The sequence below is a fragment of the Cydia pomonella genome, chromosome 14 (assembly GCF_033807575.1).
Source record: "Cydia pomonella isolate Wapato2018A chromosome 14, ilCydPomo1, whole genome shotgun sequence".
NCBI lineage: Eukaryota > Metazoa > Arthropoda > Insecta > Lepidoptera > Tortricidae > Cydia > Cydia pomonella.
The window spans coordinates 11,755,204-11,772,503 of NC_084716.1; positions in this window are offsets into that span (position 1 = coordinate 11,755,204).

Genomic DNA, 17,300 nt, shown 5'->3' on the forward strand with positions numbered 1-17,300 from the left:
ATCTCATGTATACATGTGACCTCTACAATCGCCACAGCCGTTATCTCTCATTTTGTGCCTATCTACATGAGGCACTGGTAAAGTAATTCAGTTTGCCATCGTTACCCGCGGCGTGTTCACGTTTCACTATGAAACCTCTTGCCTTTGTGACTCTGCTAGTAGCAGCATACGCTTTACCACTAGAAGATTACCAGCATTCGAGATGTGAAGCTAATGACTCTGTGTCCTATACTCGGATCAACATAACAAAATCACCATTTGTTAACATCATGAACGTGCGCATAGATACCCCCGAAGCTATATACTCTACCCCCGCAGTAATGCTGATTGGCAAGAAAGATGGGGAAGTGCTGCGTTGTCAGGTGGACAATCCACATGTATGCGAGACACTTTTTAACGCCGGTTACCATGCTAATTCTGTGTTTGTTAGTGGGGAGCACTTTTATATTGGTTTATATTCCGGATTAATATACAGGTGCAACTTACATCAAAAAGAATTCTGCACGATTTTCCAAACGGTTATATCATCAGTCGAGGCTCTGTCGATTGCAAGTGGATATCTATACGCAGGTCTATATAATGGCACTATTTTGCGGTGTCACCAAAATGACCCGAATAGTTGCCGGCCCTTTCATGAACCAGGAAGCCCCGTCTACTCTTTAATTTCGATACATGACAAAATCTACGTTGGATTATGGAATGACCAGCTGTTGAGCTGTTCGTTAAGAACAGAGAAAAGCTGCACGTTACTCTACACCATGAGCGCAGGAATTATGGGCTTTTCTATTGTGGCTAATAGTTTGTTTGCTGTTACATGGGATGGCCGCTTATGGAATTGCACTAAAAAAAATGATGATGCAGCCGATTTCTGTGCGTCTGTGTCATTGAATTATAGTAATCCCAGAGAAGTGGTATCATTCAACGGCGTCTTGTATGCACTGGAAAATGGCAAAGGAATTTACACTTGTAAGTGGGCAAACAACACTGCGTGCTCCGACTATGGAAATCACATAGAAGCTCTCAGTATGGCATTCGTGTATGGAACATATCAAATGCAAAGCCAATATAAAAGTGAAGATACGGTTTGTAAGTGGCAGAGTAAATCCAAGTGTCCGCCTGTTGTAACTTATTACAATGGTCATCAAAGAGCACTACTGGAGGTTCACGTGAAAAATGGCAAGTTATACAATGCGTTAGATGTTTTGGTAGATACCAGCGACGCAGATGAAGGCAAGTCGGGCCCTGCAGCTATTTTCGCTATGGGGCCGGATGGGAGGATATTACTTTCTAACCTGCATAAAAGAGGATTACTACACACATCGAGCTTCTTTTCCGGCAACCCAGTGTCCGGGGCTGGAGAAATGGTGGTACATAACGGAGTCATCAAGAAGATCAGTGCTTGTTCGGAGCACTATCAATCGGACTTGATCTTGAACAGTCAAGTGGTTCAGTCTTTACGATCGCAAGGGTATACGGATCCGATAAACTCTCAAATGTGTGGTGAAGATGAGACATTTGACCACACTGAACTGAATCAAATGAACTGAACTGATTGTATTTAGTAACACAGCGAATTTTTTTTTCTATTTTGCTATGATGTTATTAAATAATATTGTGACGTTTAGAAACTGTTGAATAAGTAAAATTTAATTCTAAATCTTTTGTTGGTCAATGACTGCTAATATTTTAGGGTTTCGTAGAAACTCTTGCCTACCTAGAAACCCTTGTAGGTTCGCCATGTCCGTCTGTCCGTCCGTCCGCGGCTTTGCTTCATGATCGTTAGTGCTAGAATTTTGGCATGGATATATTATAAATCATGCATGGCAACAGAATGGTAAAATAAACCCATACAATACCTCCCATACAATATAATCTTTTTTTGAATTTTGTTGTTTTGATCCAATAGTGTGGGATATCGTTAAATAGGTCTTACAAAACGAATAAGGGTGTCCTAAAACCATTTTTAGATAAAGTTAATAGTTTCGGAAATAATCGCTCCAAAATAAAATGTGTCTCCCCCTCCTCTAACTTTTGAACCATGGGTCCAAAAAATATGAAAAAATCGTGAAATAAAAATTTAGTAACTACATTCAATGAAAACTATAATAGTGGTCCAGCCGTTTTTGAGTTATTTGCAAAGAATCTTCTCTTCCTAGTAAAAAGGGCTTCTTAGCGCTGAATACCTTAGCAAAGCGCTGCAAAGGTATTCCCAAGCTTGTAATGTACATGATACGTACTTACTAATTAATAGCCCCCGTTTGGCCTATTCTGACAGAATGGTAACTCCGAAACTCTACACTGAGCATGGCCCGACATGCTCATGGCCGATTTTTCTTGTATGGCTGGCCGCTAGAGGTTAAGGTTACTATTTATTTTCCTCCTTTACATAATTAAGGCGGGATAGGATCCTTTACAAGTTTTTTTTTCGATATGTAAAACGGTTCGTTCTCCTTCCTCCTCGCGTTGTCCCAGCATTTTGCCACGGCTCATGGGAGCCTGGGGTGCCCTTGACAACTAATCCCAAGATTTGGCGTAGGCACTAGTTTTTACGAAAGCGACTGCCATTTGACCTCCCGACCCAGAGGGTAAACTAGGCCTTGTTGGGATTAGTCCGGTTTCCTCACGATGTTTTCCTTCACAGAAAAGCGACTGGTAAATATCAATGATATTTCGTACACAAATTCCGAAAAACTCATTGGTGCGAGCCGGGGTTTGAAACCGCGACCTCCGGATTGCAAGTCGCACGCTCTTACCCCTAGGCCACCAGCGCTTCGTAAAACGGTTCGTTATTTGCTAATATACTCGTAAGCCCCCCGGCTACAGGACTGCTGATATTATATGTATAACTCAATCCCATTCCGCCTGCCCGTTTTTCTAACTAGACACGTGAAACCTATAAAAACACGACACGTTCAAACGTCTCATAAAACGTTATTGCGAGTACAAAAATAAATCTAATAGAAAAAACGCTGAAAATACAAGGACTAGAATTACAGTTCGATCTTATGTGGGCAAAAACTGTCGGCCCTATTCGAAGAATGAAATACGGTAACGATAAGTTCTGGTTTAGATAAGTTCAGACAGAAGCAGTTCGATTCGGGCAACCAATGTCACTGTGACGTTAGAATATCGTAGATAGATCTTATTGGGATCATAGCGGAATCGAAATAAACGTCAATTTTGACATGTTGTTTAGTCATCGATATTTTAAAGATCTTTCCAAGATCTTAAACATTTCTTAATCAATTTAATCATTCTTCGATGCGGGCCGTGTTCCTCAATACGCATGTCAGTATTACGGTAGATTTGTCTTGCGAAAAATATAGATTGGTATTTGATATTCTTATCAATATCATGCTACCTTTATAGTTCGTGTCATCTACGATGACGCGAGGATTTGTCAAATCTAACCTTTAATAATACGACAATACGAGTCAAGACACGCGTCTTCGTGAATGACACGATCTATACACGACTATTTCGCGTGGTACAGACTACGTCAACCGTCCAGTAGCGCCCTCATTAGGCGAATTGTGTTTTCCAATAAACCTATTAAATTCTGTATAAATCAGTTTATTAATATTGTTGTTCTACTGATTCCCCAGTTTTTTTTGCTTTATCAACTAAACGGCAAATGTTGGCCACATTTTTTCGTGCGTACGAGCTTTTAGATGAGAAAGTCAAAAGTAAGTAATATCATAGAAAAATAAGAAGGAAGCATATCCGTTTTGGTACCAAAACGCTTATTATTTTCTTAGTCGACATCTAACATCGAGTAGCAGAATTATCAGTACTGCTACTTGAGAATAGATGTTGCGACGAACGAAAAGTCTAATGACCGGATTAACGGGAACACTATTTTTAACTCTTGCTTGTTACAATTTTCGTCAGTCGCGACACCCGTGACATCTAGTGTCAAGTAGCGGTACTGATAATTCCGCTACTCGATGCTCTAGCATCTATCATCAACATCATACATCTAACATCTATGTCGATCACGAAAATAAGCGTTTTGGTACCAAAAATGATGTATGGATTGAGCACTATATGCTTACTTCTTATTTCTCTATGGTAATGTAAATAAACTATATGACACAGACCAAAAGTTGGGGAATCAGTAGGACAACAATATTAATATACTGATTTATACAGAAATTAATGAGTGTATTAGAATATAATTATCCCAATGAGTGAGAGAGTCTTATCCGAATAATAAGAAATATTTCCATCTTTTTATTTAACGTGTTTGTTTCAGTAACTCTCGAGGCGGCAACTGTTGCAAAACATTCGACTTAACTTTTATATGTGTGTGTTGGTAAAAAAAGAACTCTTTGTTGACGGAAGCGTTAGCCGAGCAATATGCGAATGTTCTTCTCGACAATTTTAACCGATTTTCGCGAAATTATAATCAGGTGATCCGTCTGATCGTTTGCCTCCTGTATCATAAAAAAGTATGTATCACTAAGCTTAACGCGAGGTCTAAAGCACAGAGGACGTAGTTTAGGTTTTATTCGTAGCATTATTAGCGTTTACTAAACAACATAAGGTCATAACTACCTAAAAATTCAAGAAAGAAAAGCCAACGTGTGCAGTGAGCTAATTCGATTACAAGAGAGACCAATTTGCTAACAAAACATTAGGAAAAAAAAACAAGCCGACGGAACAATGTGTGTGTGTAAAGGAGTTTACAGCTGATGTACTCTTGGGATTCAGTCGGGACTAGGGACAGATGAATATTTTGAAAATAAAATCTAATGTATATGGTTAGGAAACTATTAAATTGTGAATGATAAATACACGAATAAATACACTTAACGGGATCCAGGTTGCTCCGTAGGCAGAGTTACTACCAATTCTATGCTACGAGGCCGTTCAAGTAATATTTAGTTTGATAGGTAAATCTTTGATAATTTCACCTTTACTCATTAATATCTTACCATGTGCTATGTGAAAATACTTACGTTAATAACATTCTCTTAAAGTACTAAATAACCTTGACACACATAACCTGGATATTATCCGCAATCATCAAGTACCTACATATTATAATCTCAAAGCCGATTCCGATAAGTGTAAACTTGCCTTAAAACATTACACCTTTAAAAGAAGTACGTACTAAATCAAATTTCAAATCCATTTCAAAATCAACTTTAAGGCTTCGTACTAAGTTTCAAAATTATTTAAGCTGTAGCGGTGTTTTATATTGTTTTCTTTTAAGTAGCCACGTTTTATATGCGTATCGCAAATCGCAATGCCTGGTTCACAAAACATTCAGAATCGTGATCGCGAGCTCGTTTCTAGTAATGTGACCCCGAGATGTGGAACCATTATGAACAGTCAGGAGTCATGTCATACTGGATCATTTCTGCTCGCTGGTTCAGTAAGCATTGTTAATATTATGGTTTTCCATGTTGGGTTCAATATGTGAGTGTGTATATGTGTAGCGCCTGTTGCGTCAACACAGCGGAAGGCAGCAAAGTAACTTTTAAAGTGCGTATTATTTATTGTGTCTGAAAGTTTGTAGAAATGGTCGCTAAGGGTGTTGTAACAAATAGTGCTATTCTCCGTAATTTTTTGTAAGAATTTTCTTCTGTTTACTTACTCGTTGAGGTACCTACCATAAGTGTCATCCACGATGGCGCGCAGCTTTGTCAAATTTAACCTTTAATAACATTACAATACGAGACACGTGGCGACGTGAGACGAGTGTCGTCGTAAATGACACGATTTATAGTTCGTTTTTTCGCTCTCAATAGTTCTTACATCCTGGCGAGTTCTGCGTGCGTCGGATGACCCATTTTCTATTTTCAAAATACTTTTTATTAGGTAGGTAGGCAGGAGTTACAATCTCTTCTGACTTCAACTGTCTCATTTTCAGGGTTCTGTACCAAAAAGGTACAAAAGGAACCCTTATGGTGCGACTCTGTCCGTCCATCTGTCTGTCTGTCTGTCACATCGCTAAATAATCACTTAAGCTATCGATTTGAAATTGGGAATAGTTATGAACAACGCTAACCTAGACACATTGAAAGTATATATATATATTTTTTTATTAACTATGGAAAATGCCCAATATGAAGAGGGGGCAAAAGTTCAATAGTGACTAAGTCAAGTGGGGTATCATTTGAAAGAGCTCAAATTGTATATTCCAAAACATATTTTTCTTTATTTTTCATAGAGAAAAAAAAATGTATGAAGGAAAATGTGAAAAAAAATACCGAGTAATACTTCTTAATTCAGACTAGGTATTCACTATTCAGGGGTACCTTTTATCGCAACGTATTTGTATTTAAAAAAAGTATTTTGTAAATACCTATTTTGTATTTTAAATACAAATTTGAAAACGTATTTTGTATATTGCATTATTTTTTAATTTTTCTTTTTGCTATAATTTAACTTACACTAATATTTTACAATGAAATCTTGCCAAAGTTAGCCGTTTGATGGCAAGATACGCCCATTTTTTTAAACAAGAAAAAAAAACATCTTAATATATTTAACCTGACATCACATGATCATCATACTAAATGGTAGTTTTGTATTTGAAATAGTGTATCTTAAAAGTATTTGTATTTTGTATTCAAATACTTTTTATAAACAATTTTTCACATCTCTGTCTGAATGTACCCACATGGATTAATTACAGCAAGTGAAGCTAAAGTGTTATAAGAAAGTAATAATAGTTCGAAAGCTGCCCATGGCTCTCAGAAGTGAACCATCTTGCCCTAAAAGTGCTGTTCATGCACACAAACACACGCTCAAGCGATCTTAATTCCCTGAAGCCGGTTTTGACTTTTACACAATATTCTTACGAGAAGATTATTCCGCTGTGCTGTAAAAATACATGGAAAAATATTATCGGTTGATTAGTAGGTATTATAGAGATAACAACGAGACTAAACTAGGCCTTATTGGGATTAGTCCAGTTCACGATGTTTTCCTTCACCGAAAAGCGACTGGTAAATATCAAAGGATATTTTGTACATTTTTACCAAAAAACTCATTGGTACGAGCCGGGATTTGAACCCGCGACCTCCGGATTGCAAGTCGCACGCTCTTACCGCTAGGCCACCAGCGCTTTATTATATAGATAATAATCAAGAAATATTATGTCTCAAGTGCTATTGTAGTGAAGAGGTTTATCGTCATCATATTGAGGATAGTGGGAAAGCATTTCTCCCTGAGATTTCTCCATACATTCTTAAAATAAATTTGTATCAAATTTGATTTTCACTATAAAAAATCTAAAAACGTCAAACGAAGGGGCATGGCTAGGTTTCATATAGATACACCGAATTGTGTAAAAATATATTCTGTAATATCATAATATAATTTCTCTGTTAATATTAATGCCTAGGGTTGCCATAACTATTCGGAACTGATACGGGACAATGCAAATACGTATTCACATACCTAGCTTTAACTCACACAGGTGAGGAAACACAGTAGTTCAACAAATATTATTTTGAAGCGCAAGGATACTATCTACCTTTACGCGGAGTGCTTCCTCGTTTTTTTGAACCCTCATAACATGAGATTGGATTATACCAAATAAACAAAATTCTCGGAATATAATTTCAATAGTGGACTTATGAAGCATAAAAAAATTCAATTGCATAGCTCTCATACTTTAGATTTTATTCATATCTAAAAAAACCCCGATTTCGTCACCGCCTCACTCACTCACTCACTGATGATCATCAAAACCCTTAGGGTACTTCCTGAAGTCCTAGGAAGCTGAAATTAGCTGAAAAAGGTGATTAGTCGTAAAAGCTGAGCATGTTTGTTACAAATCTCCGTCTTTTTTCTTAGTAAGTATATGTTATTGTTATTGTATTGTAGATAAAATGAGATCTCTTTTGATAGACATTAAGATGAAAGACTTATTTCACCTAAAACAACTAGTATTAACTAACATCATAAACATTAATTCATTAGTTATCGGCCTCGTCTGCTAACGCCTCTCTGTGGTTTGACAGAAGAATATATATTATGTAATTAGTTGTAAGCATGATTCGTGAATAAAAAATCATTTATTTATTGATTTTTTTCAGAAATCTAATTTTGTAAATGTAACTTTAACACAGTTTCGTTTTGCTGAATCCAATTAATATTAGTTATTTTGACGTTCACATTCATATTTAACGTAATGGAAACGTAGAAGATTCTCACATAAAAAAATGCACTCGCACTCGAGCTTCCAATTACCGAACTTCTCGGAATACCGGTATTATTACCGGAACTGTCTTCATCAATCCCGGGATCCCGGTATTGAATGTACCTATAAGTCAAATATTAAAAAAAAATTAAGAATGGAAATTAAAACGCCTAATTGTTACATTACGAGTACTTACGTTTTAATACTTTTTCGACGTCTCTATTGTTATCTGTCATTTATACATTCATGAACACCAAGTAGGTCAAAAAACGCTCGTTGCGTATTCTTTTACAATGTTCGCCTACACTTGCGGCTCCGGCTCACATTGTTACCCAAGCCACGCCACTCACCTTTTCTTACCCTTCAAAAAACTTCAAAAAAAACTTCAAAAATCGTTTATTCAAGTAGGCTTAAAAATAAGCACTTTTGACAAGTCAGTATAGGTACAAAAAATAAAATATATCTATATATAACAAACATTAATTGGATTTTAAATAAGAAATAAATAATAACAATTGGTAACAATTAATCAATGTCAAAAATTACATATAAACAAGAGAATAAAAGTCAACCCGAAGAATAATAAAAAAAAAAAAAAAACAATATAAAAATAAAATCAGATGTTAACTCAGTCCCAAGCAGTTTTGTCATTAATATAATCTTTGATGCTATAATAAGATTTACAAATTAATTTACTTTTAATGTATTTCTTAAATCTATTCATTGGAAGATTAGTTATATTATTTGGCAGTTTATTGTAAAATCGTACACAATTACCTTTAAAAGAATTTTTGATTTTTTGCAGCCGTGTGGTTGGTATTGCTAACTTGTCCTTGTTTCTTGTGTTAATATTATGTATGTCACAATTTCTCTTGAAGTTATTGATATGCTTATGAACATAAACAATATTTGCATAAATGTATTGGCAGTATACAGTAAGTATATTAATATCTTTAAACTTATTTCTAAGAGAATCTCTAACCTTCATTTTATAAATTGAACGAATGGCGCGCTTTTGCAGTACAAAAATGGTATTGATTTCAGCAGCATTACCCCAAAGCAAGATGCCGTATGACATCACACTATGAACACACTTCTTATACAATGATTGCTTAAAATACTTTTAATAGTTTTAAAGAACATTGTGCAATCAAAAAATGTGTCCAGCTACAACAATTTCATTGCGCTCGCCAGTTCCAGACTCCAGGTTGGAAACAATTTTACCCTGCTGCAGCGATGGATTTGTAGTTCATTTCAATTGGTTAATCAATTAATGTAATTGTACTCGTATCTAAAATCAAATTTTATACATATAGCTATCATTTACAGAAGTATTTATAGTTAGATATTTTAACCTGTTTAGTAGGATGAGAGCGAAATGCTGGTAAGATGCGACTAATGTGTAAGTAGTAAGCTTCTGAACGCAGCCGAATACGACCATTTAATTTAAAGGGTTTACTGCAAATTTTCCTCAGTTTTTGAAATACCTGGATTGCAGCATTGCAATTAAAAAGATCGGAATTGAAAAATGCCATTAAAAAGGCGCTTAAATCATTTACTTGAAATTGTTACCGGAACAAAATGTGTCTAACTATAACAGGCTTAACGAATTCAACATGTAGAACATGTAGACGGTGCTATATGCGAATATCACACTTACATACTCTGCATGAGCGAGACAGCGCTATGCACGTACGGTAATAAATACTTCTTAATATAAAGCAAATTCCTTCCATATAAAGCAATAAAGTATTCGGAATTCCGAACCGAATAATATTTTTAAGTATAGTTTGTCTAGTTTTCTTCTACATAAGATAACACTTGTTTCATTGAATTATACCTCAACTTGTTCAAGCTAATAAACATATTCTATTGAATTGTTTGCCCTCTTCTCAGTATGTGGGATCCGTTTAAAATACTAAGATAACTTCAGCTAAGTGTAGATCCCTGTTCACGTGCTAGCTGTAAAGTTAGAAGCACCGCATTAAAAAGCGGTATTTTGATTTCACAATTTAAAACATTTTTATTAAAAGTTGTATATTTATTCAATTAGGGAACAAATCAAAGTAGGTATATATTAAAATTTAAATTATTATTACGCGCCTGGCCTTGCAAAGATAGCAAATACTATAGAATTTGGGATGGGTACCGCCTTGGCCGGGTGGTTTAGTGGTCAGGACGTTAGCCGCGTAATCTGAAGACGCGGGTTCGTTTCCCGCCTCGGCTACCGGTGGACTTGGTCACTTTTTCTTTAGTGTGTGATATCAATTTCAGTTTTTTTCTATCCCAATAGGAAAACAATGTTCCAAGTTTTCATATTTCGTTATTTTTTCTTCCATAATTAAATAAGTCATAGGATACATCTTTGAATACATAAAATGGCCCAGTTATGGCTATGTTATTACGAGTATGATATGTCTTTGCAAAGACTCGCAGTGCATCTCAGGGCTCATCCAGAAATCATGTGACCGATTATGTGGAAAATATGGTCTATCTGGGGGTCAGAAAAATATGGGAGTATCGTTACAATAAGCAAATATCACAAGTAGACTAAAAAAATTGATCACATGATTTCTGAACGAGCCCTCACGCGCACCAATAAGTGCGAGCGAGATGTCTAATAGCACTACATGTAGTTTATTTCACTCACACCGATCTGCATGACGACCGGTCAAGTTCATAAGAACTTGACAAGATCAAAATGTTAAAATAATTGTTATAACAGAATCGCCATCAGGTTTGTAAATATAAATATCGCTTATAGAAGCGTATTTTGATAGTAATTCATCTGGATATGTTATGTATATGACCTGTTGGTGTCCAAAGTGACGTTTCTTCAACCAGAAACGTCACTTTTGACCTGATATATCAAACTCATATGTCTCATAACCTGCATGTTATTACAATAAAATAAATGTTTACACCCGACATACATATGTTTGCAAATTTTCAGCTCAATCGTAAATCAGGAAGTGGGTTAAATTTAGCTTCCAAGATTTGACCCACAAATACATACTAACAGGGCAAGTTAAATAAAAGCTTGTAAAATACGCTCTCTGGGCTGATTAGCACTGTGCTAACTCAGGGCACGTTCATACATGTGATCACTGAAAAATCATCGGTTACTACGTAATAAAGTGGTTTGATATAAAGGTTTAGTTTACGCATTTAGTTTCAATTAATATAATCATACTATGAAATGCATTTTAAAATAAAAATAATACCTACACGTTTTCATTTGTTTATTGTTTTTATTTTAAAATGAAGAGAAAGTATATAATATTTATTTATGTTAAATATCATCTAGATGTTGACGGTAATATCGATATAATATTTGTCGATAAAATATTTTGCTGAATCACTTTAGTATTCGTGCCCGGAGTTAGCACACACACGTATGCTGATTAGGAAACTTTTGTATAGCTACGCCGTAGCAAAGCTACGCGCGTAGCATTTTATGCATGTCGTTACGAACATTGACGCTACGGATTTTCTTAATGTGAGGGTGATCTTTTTATCTGGTGAAACCAAAAAATAATTTATGGGAAATTCAATTATTTTTTACATTATATATTTAAAGAGCACTTCTACACAGCGCTAAGTTACAGCATTTCTCAGTATTTAAAAATACGTAAGTAAAGTGTAATCGATCTTAGGGAATGCTTACTTTATACAATTCAGTTCTAATCTGTAGTAACTACAAATATTTTATTTAGGAATTTCCAAGAAATCTTTTAGCGTAAGTTTCTGTAGAATAATAACGGCATAAAATTTTGTCTTCTTCAAATATTTCCCATTTAGAGTTCCTGAAAGGGACGTTTCCATTTCGCTGGGTTGCTTTCTTCAACTCATTTAATACTCAAACTTACAATTCCAAAGAAACCTTAATTTGTGAGTTATAAGGTCGTATTTAGAAAATAAAGTATGTAAGATACGATGTAATAAAAATAGTTTTCCGGTTTATCGAAAGCTTTCACTTAGTCGTTGACGTTTTATTTCAATGCTTTTAGTTTATAATAATAGTTGGTAGGTTTTAATGAAAAATGTCGTATTATTGTTCCTGCTTAAAGCGTTGAGTAGCTTTTAAGTAAGTTTTATGTTAACGCTGTATAGCCTCTTAAGTCCCAGAATCTTTAGTTTCGTTTTCGAATTTGGAACCTTGATTTATTTAAATAATGAATAGAATCATGGGTTACTTTGCTGAAATCCATATTAATTAAAACAAAAAATATTACTTTGCTTACCCGTGAAAAGATAACGTGCTAGTCAAGTTCTAGCCCGTTATACTTTCTTGCGTATTTTCACATGCAATTAAATTTCCCACCCTCCGCAAAATAAATACGCAAATAAATATAACAATTTACCACCGAAAGTACAAAACTTGACACGTGTTTCGCCGCTCTACGAGGCATCCTCAGTAGATGTTGACGGACCGAAGTCCGACAACTTAGCAGTCTTAGCACTGATTGACTAGCACGTTATCCTTTCGCGGATTAGCAAAGTAATATTTTTTGATTTAATAGACTTATTTAATCAATGTTATAATTACGTTTTGGAATAACTTTATAAAGGCCTCTGGGACTAAGGAGGTAATTGTCCTGAACTTATGCAAGAATAAACTAATTAACAACAGCGACTAAAGACGAAAAAAGTTTAACTTTCTGATTCGCCAAAAAAAAAATCGTTATATGCATTCAGCGTGTATTTTGGTACGCCCACATATTCTAAGGGTATGAATGACTTTCATATAATATGTTTTACTAGAAATTTACGATTTTTATTTTTCCTTATAAAATTATTCAGCACGCACCGCAAAACGTCGTACTCACTGAAGCGATGTCACAACATTCACAAGTGATGAGGCCTAAGCTTAAGACTTTTGGTAGCATACCGTGGTCCTAGAATCTATGGAGTAAATGGAAATATTACATTTATATTTATGTAATTTAAGTTAATGCTGCTAAACTAAATAAACGGTTGGGGTATGGGGGAGGGGTCGGTTTTGGGACAGAAAATATTTGATGAAAATTTTCTTTTTCTCTTTTACCATCGTAAAGAATGTCCTTAAATATGAGTGTTATGTTCATTTCTATTCTCCGATCAATATTTACCGAGATATACTGAAGAACCCTAATATCTTATTAAATATTGATTGGAGAAAAAACTGTATCTAACAAAACATACTTTTTTAAACACATTCTTTACGATGGTAAAAGAAAAAAAATACGTTCCAAAAACGAACCTCCTACCCCCATACCCCAATCGTTTATTCTGTTTACTAGTATTAACGTAATTTTTACATATAAATATACATATTATATTTAATTTAACTTTGAAAAAGTATAATTTTGCGACTCCATGGATTCCAGAACCACTGTATGCTACCAAAAGTCCTAAGTCTATGATGACTAATATGCACGGAGCACATAGGCAGTTCAGATCATAAAACATAAAACAATACTTGGTACATAAATGGCTATGTCGAAATACTCTGTTACTATATACAGAATTGCAAAAACTGCGTTGACTTTTTATTCTGCAGCACGTTGTTGATAATATTTAAAAGGGGGAAGGGGAATATTTTGAAGATTATTTTGTAATGTGATTGTCGTTTTAATTTTTTTAAATATTAGAAAAATATTTCTAAAAATACGTTATCAATGTACTTTTGAAACAATCTGTATGTTTATGCACGTGCGGCAAATGCCCCTATTCGCGCCTCAACAAATAATATAACTCGGAAAGTAAACCTTACAATGCACAAGTTGTTAAGATACCACGTGGTTCACCTCTCGCTTCAGAGAAAAGACGTATGAGCCATACATTTTGAGCAATTTTGTGACATTATTATAGTTAAGGGTTCGAGTTACAAACTCAAATAACACCCTCATTAGAGGGTGCTTTAAATAATTACGTTCGTACGTCACGCTCACGTGTTTAGGACGAGTACAAAAAAATTAAGCTAATATCAACTGTAACGTATTTAAGATTAAGTTTGAATTTAATTGGCAATCACTGAAATAAGGCGCTTAGCACACTGGATCAGAATCGCACGTCGCTCCGATGTTTGAGCGAGACGACGCTATGCGCGTGCTAATCGGATCCAATGTGCTAAGCGCCTAAATATTTGCGTAACAGTAACAAATTATTTTGTTACTATAGTTCGTGTCATCCAAGATGACGCGCAGGTTTGTCAAATCTAACCTTTAATATCATGATATTACGACTAAAGGCACGCGTCGTCGTGAATGACACGATTTATACTTACACAAAAAAGGGTCTTGCGAACTATGGGTTACCTGTACAAAATCGGTTGCAGGATATTGAACAGAATTTGTTTTTTTATTACATAAGTTCATTTACTTTTTTATTACTTAATAAGCTCGGCTAATTATTTTTTTCAGTGAAAAAACAGTAGTAAAATGGCGCGAGCTTGGATGAATCTCGTTTCATGGCGAACCAATGGGAGACGTGGCGTAGAAATAAATTAAATAAAAAAAACGTTGTAAACAATTTAGTGCTAACCACCAATTTGTTTGTTAACATGTTGCTACCGGTGGGAACCTATATACGAGTATAACTATTGTGCTGTTGATATCTGTTAGTTCTCCGCATAATAATAAAAACAAGAGGTTAATTCGAACGTACACTGATGTCATTCAGAACCCCTTGTGTAAATTTATTCGATAGCGTGACGTGACGTACGCGTTTGCGTTAAGTCTCATTTTGTATGGGATTTAGAAACAGCACGTCAAGCGGGACGTTTTGGAAACTCAAAATCCGATACAAAATGAGACTTAACGCAAACGCGTACGTCACGTCACGCTATCGAATAAATGTACACTAAGGGGTACTGTTATCGAACATTTCGCTCGTATTTGTCCGTAAATATTTTGACGCGGCCGAGAAGGACGATAACTAAATAAAATTTTCAGTTCAGTTTCAATTCATTTTCTTTGAGAAAGTTACTTAATTTAAGCTCAAGAATGAACCCTTGAAATTAATGGACTTTAAAAAAACACCGTGTAGATGTTATAAACTAAATTAGGCTTAGTATCCTGTAAAAATAGTTGTAAGTGTGGTAAATAAAAAAAAATAAAGCTACAGTGGGACTTGGCTTGGTTACTGCCGGGCGTACTTTGGTACGCCCAATGCTCCCAGGTCTCTGGGCCAAACGAGGCCACAGATTGGATACTACAGGATGGATCTCGGTGCAGGGGAAGTCCAAAACGAAGATAGTGGGACGATCATGATATATTTTGAAAGAATGGCGAGAGTTTGCATTAGATATTAGCAAATGGTTTAAAAGAGGGGAGGCCATCGCCCAGCAGAAGGGTACTCTTATAGCCTGGGCCAGTAAAATTACATTTTATGGCTCAAAGTTAGGTGCAATAAATGTAAAAATAGGACTGTAAGATATGGAGTCATTTAAATAAATTTTATTTAAATGACTTCATACCTTTACAGTCCTATTTTTACATAAATATGCCTAAATCTAATGAATCTGATGTAGTTTACTATTCTTAGTTCTGGATACCACTAAATTATACCTGGCAAGTTCAATGACCTTCGTCTCGCAACACAGGCTGGGCTAATATAGCGGCAGATTACACTTCTCATACATACATAATTATGTATAACCATGTTGATGATATTGTTGAATATAAATATGTTTTTGTTTAACCAACACGGCGTTTACTTTTGGGACTTTTTTTGTACGAAAGAGCGAAGCGGACACTCCCCACTCTGCCCCGGATGGAGTCACCTCACCTTGATGTGGTAAATTGTTTACAAATTTACAGAATATCAACTCGGCAACGACCGGCAAGATGTCTAATTCAGTACCCCTAGTGTAAATTTGATCGACATCATAACGTGACGAACGCGTTTGCGTTAAGTCTCATTTTGTATAGGATTTTGAGTTTCCAAAACGTCCCGCTTGGCGCGCTCTTTCTAAATCCAATACAAAATGAGACTAAACGCAAACGCGTACGTCACGTTTCGAAATCGAATTTATTTACACTAGGGGTACAGTAAATAACATTCTTGAATACCTACGAGTGAACCTAGTTTACGCTTAGATATATATATATTTTATTGCATATCGCATTTGAATACAATCTCACCTGATCTCATGCTGACCTATAAGATCTATTCACTTTCGATTCAAAAATATCCAAGTTATAGTAGACTGAGAATAGATTTGCAGTTAGTGAGTTCCACACCTTAGCTGTTCGCATGATAAAGCAGGATGCTGGAATTTCAATTAACTTCCCTAATGCGTAGATACAAACATGACTGTTATGTAGTGTGCGTGACACCGAAATGGTTTCGGTACGTATTATTGCGTGTACGCCCCACACATCTAGAATAGAATGTACAAGATTGCCTGTCAAATATAAAAATTGCGACCAAAATCGGAATGATGATTGCATACTTTTTTTGCTTTTGTAACCGTACATTCCAAGATATAACCACCCACCGTATCTCCTGAATACATTTGTCAATCCTGCTTTTAGTATTTTCCAGCCCGTTAACCTTACATTTTCGTACATTCAAGCTGCCGCTAGAGGCCGCTATGATTCTCAACAGTGGTCAAGTTTTTCTCTTTCTCATTCTTGAAATGTTCATATACGTGATAGCTTCCATTTTGCACACTTCATTTCTATCTTTATGTGTAAGCGTCGTCAATGTAGGTCTGTGGGCCGTTCAGTAGTTAACATTAACATTAACGCCTGTAATATAAAGTTACCACGTTGTGAACGTGGGCCACTAGGCAAAGTTGCAAGCTGTTACTCAATTTTGCCTTAACGACTTGATGGATTTAGGAAATATGTATGTATCGGCATGTTTTGCTTTGACCAAATAAGATAACGACAGCCGACGCATACAACAAGGCATCGCGTAAGTGCAGTAAGCTGCAGAGGTAACTGACCCCCTGCAAGTAATTTTGTTTGCTGGGGGGCAGTTATCTTTACAGCTTAGCGCGTAATTTTAATTATAGAGTTTCATTAATCCGCGTGTTATTACATTCATTTATTATTATATCCTTTTGGTATTATGTGAATCCAGTATAAGTAAGTTTATAATTATTGCATTTGAGCAAAAAAGAACATTAGGACAGACAGCATCAAAAATAACG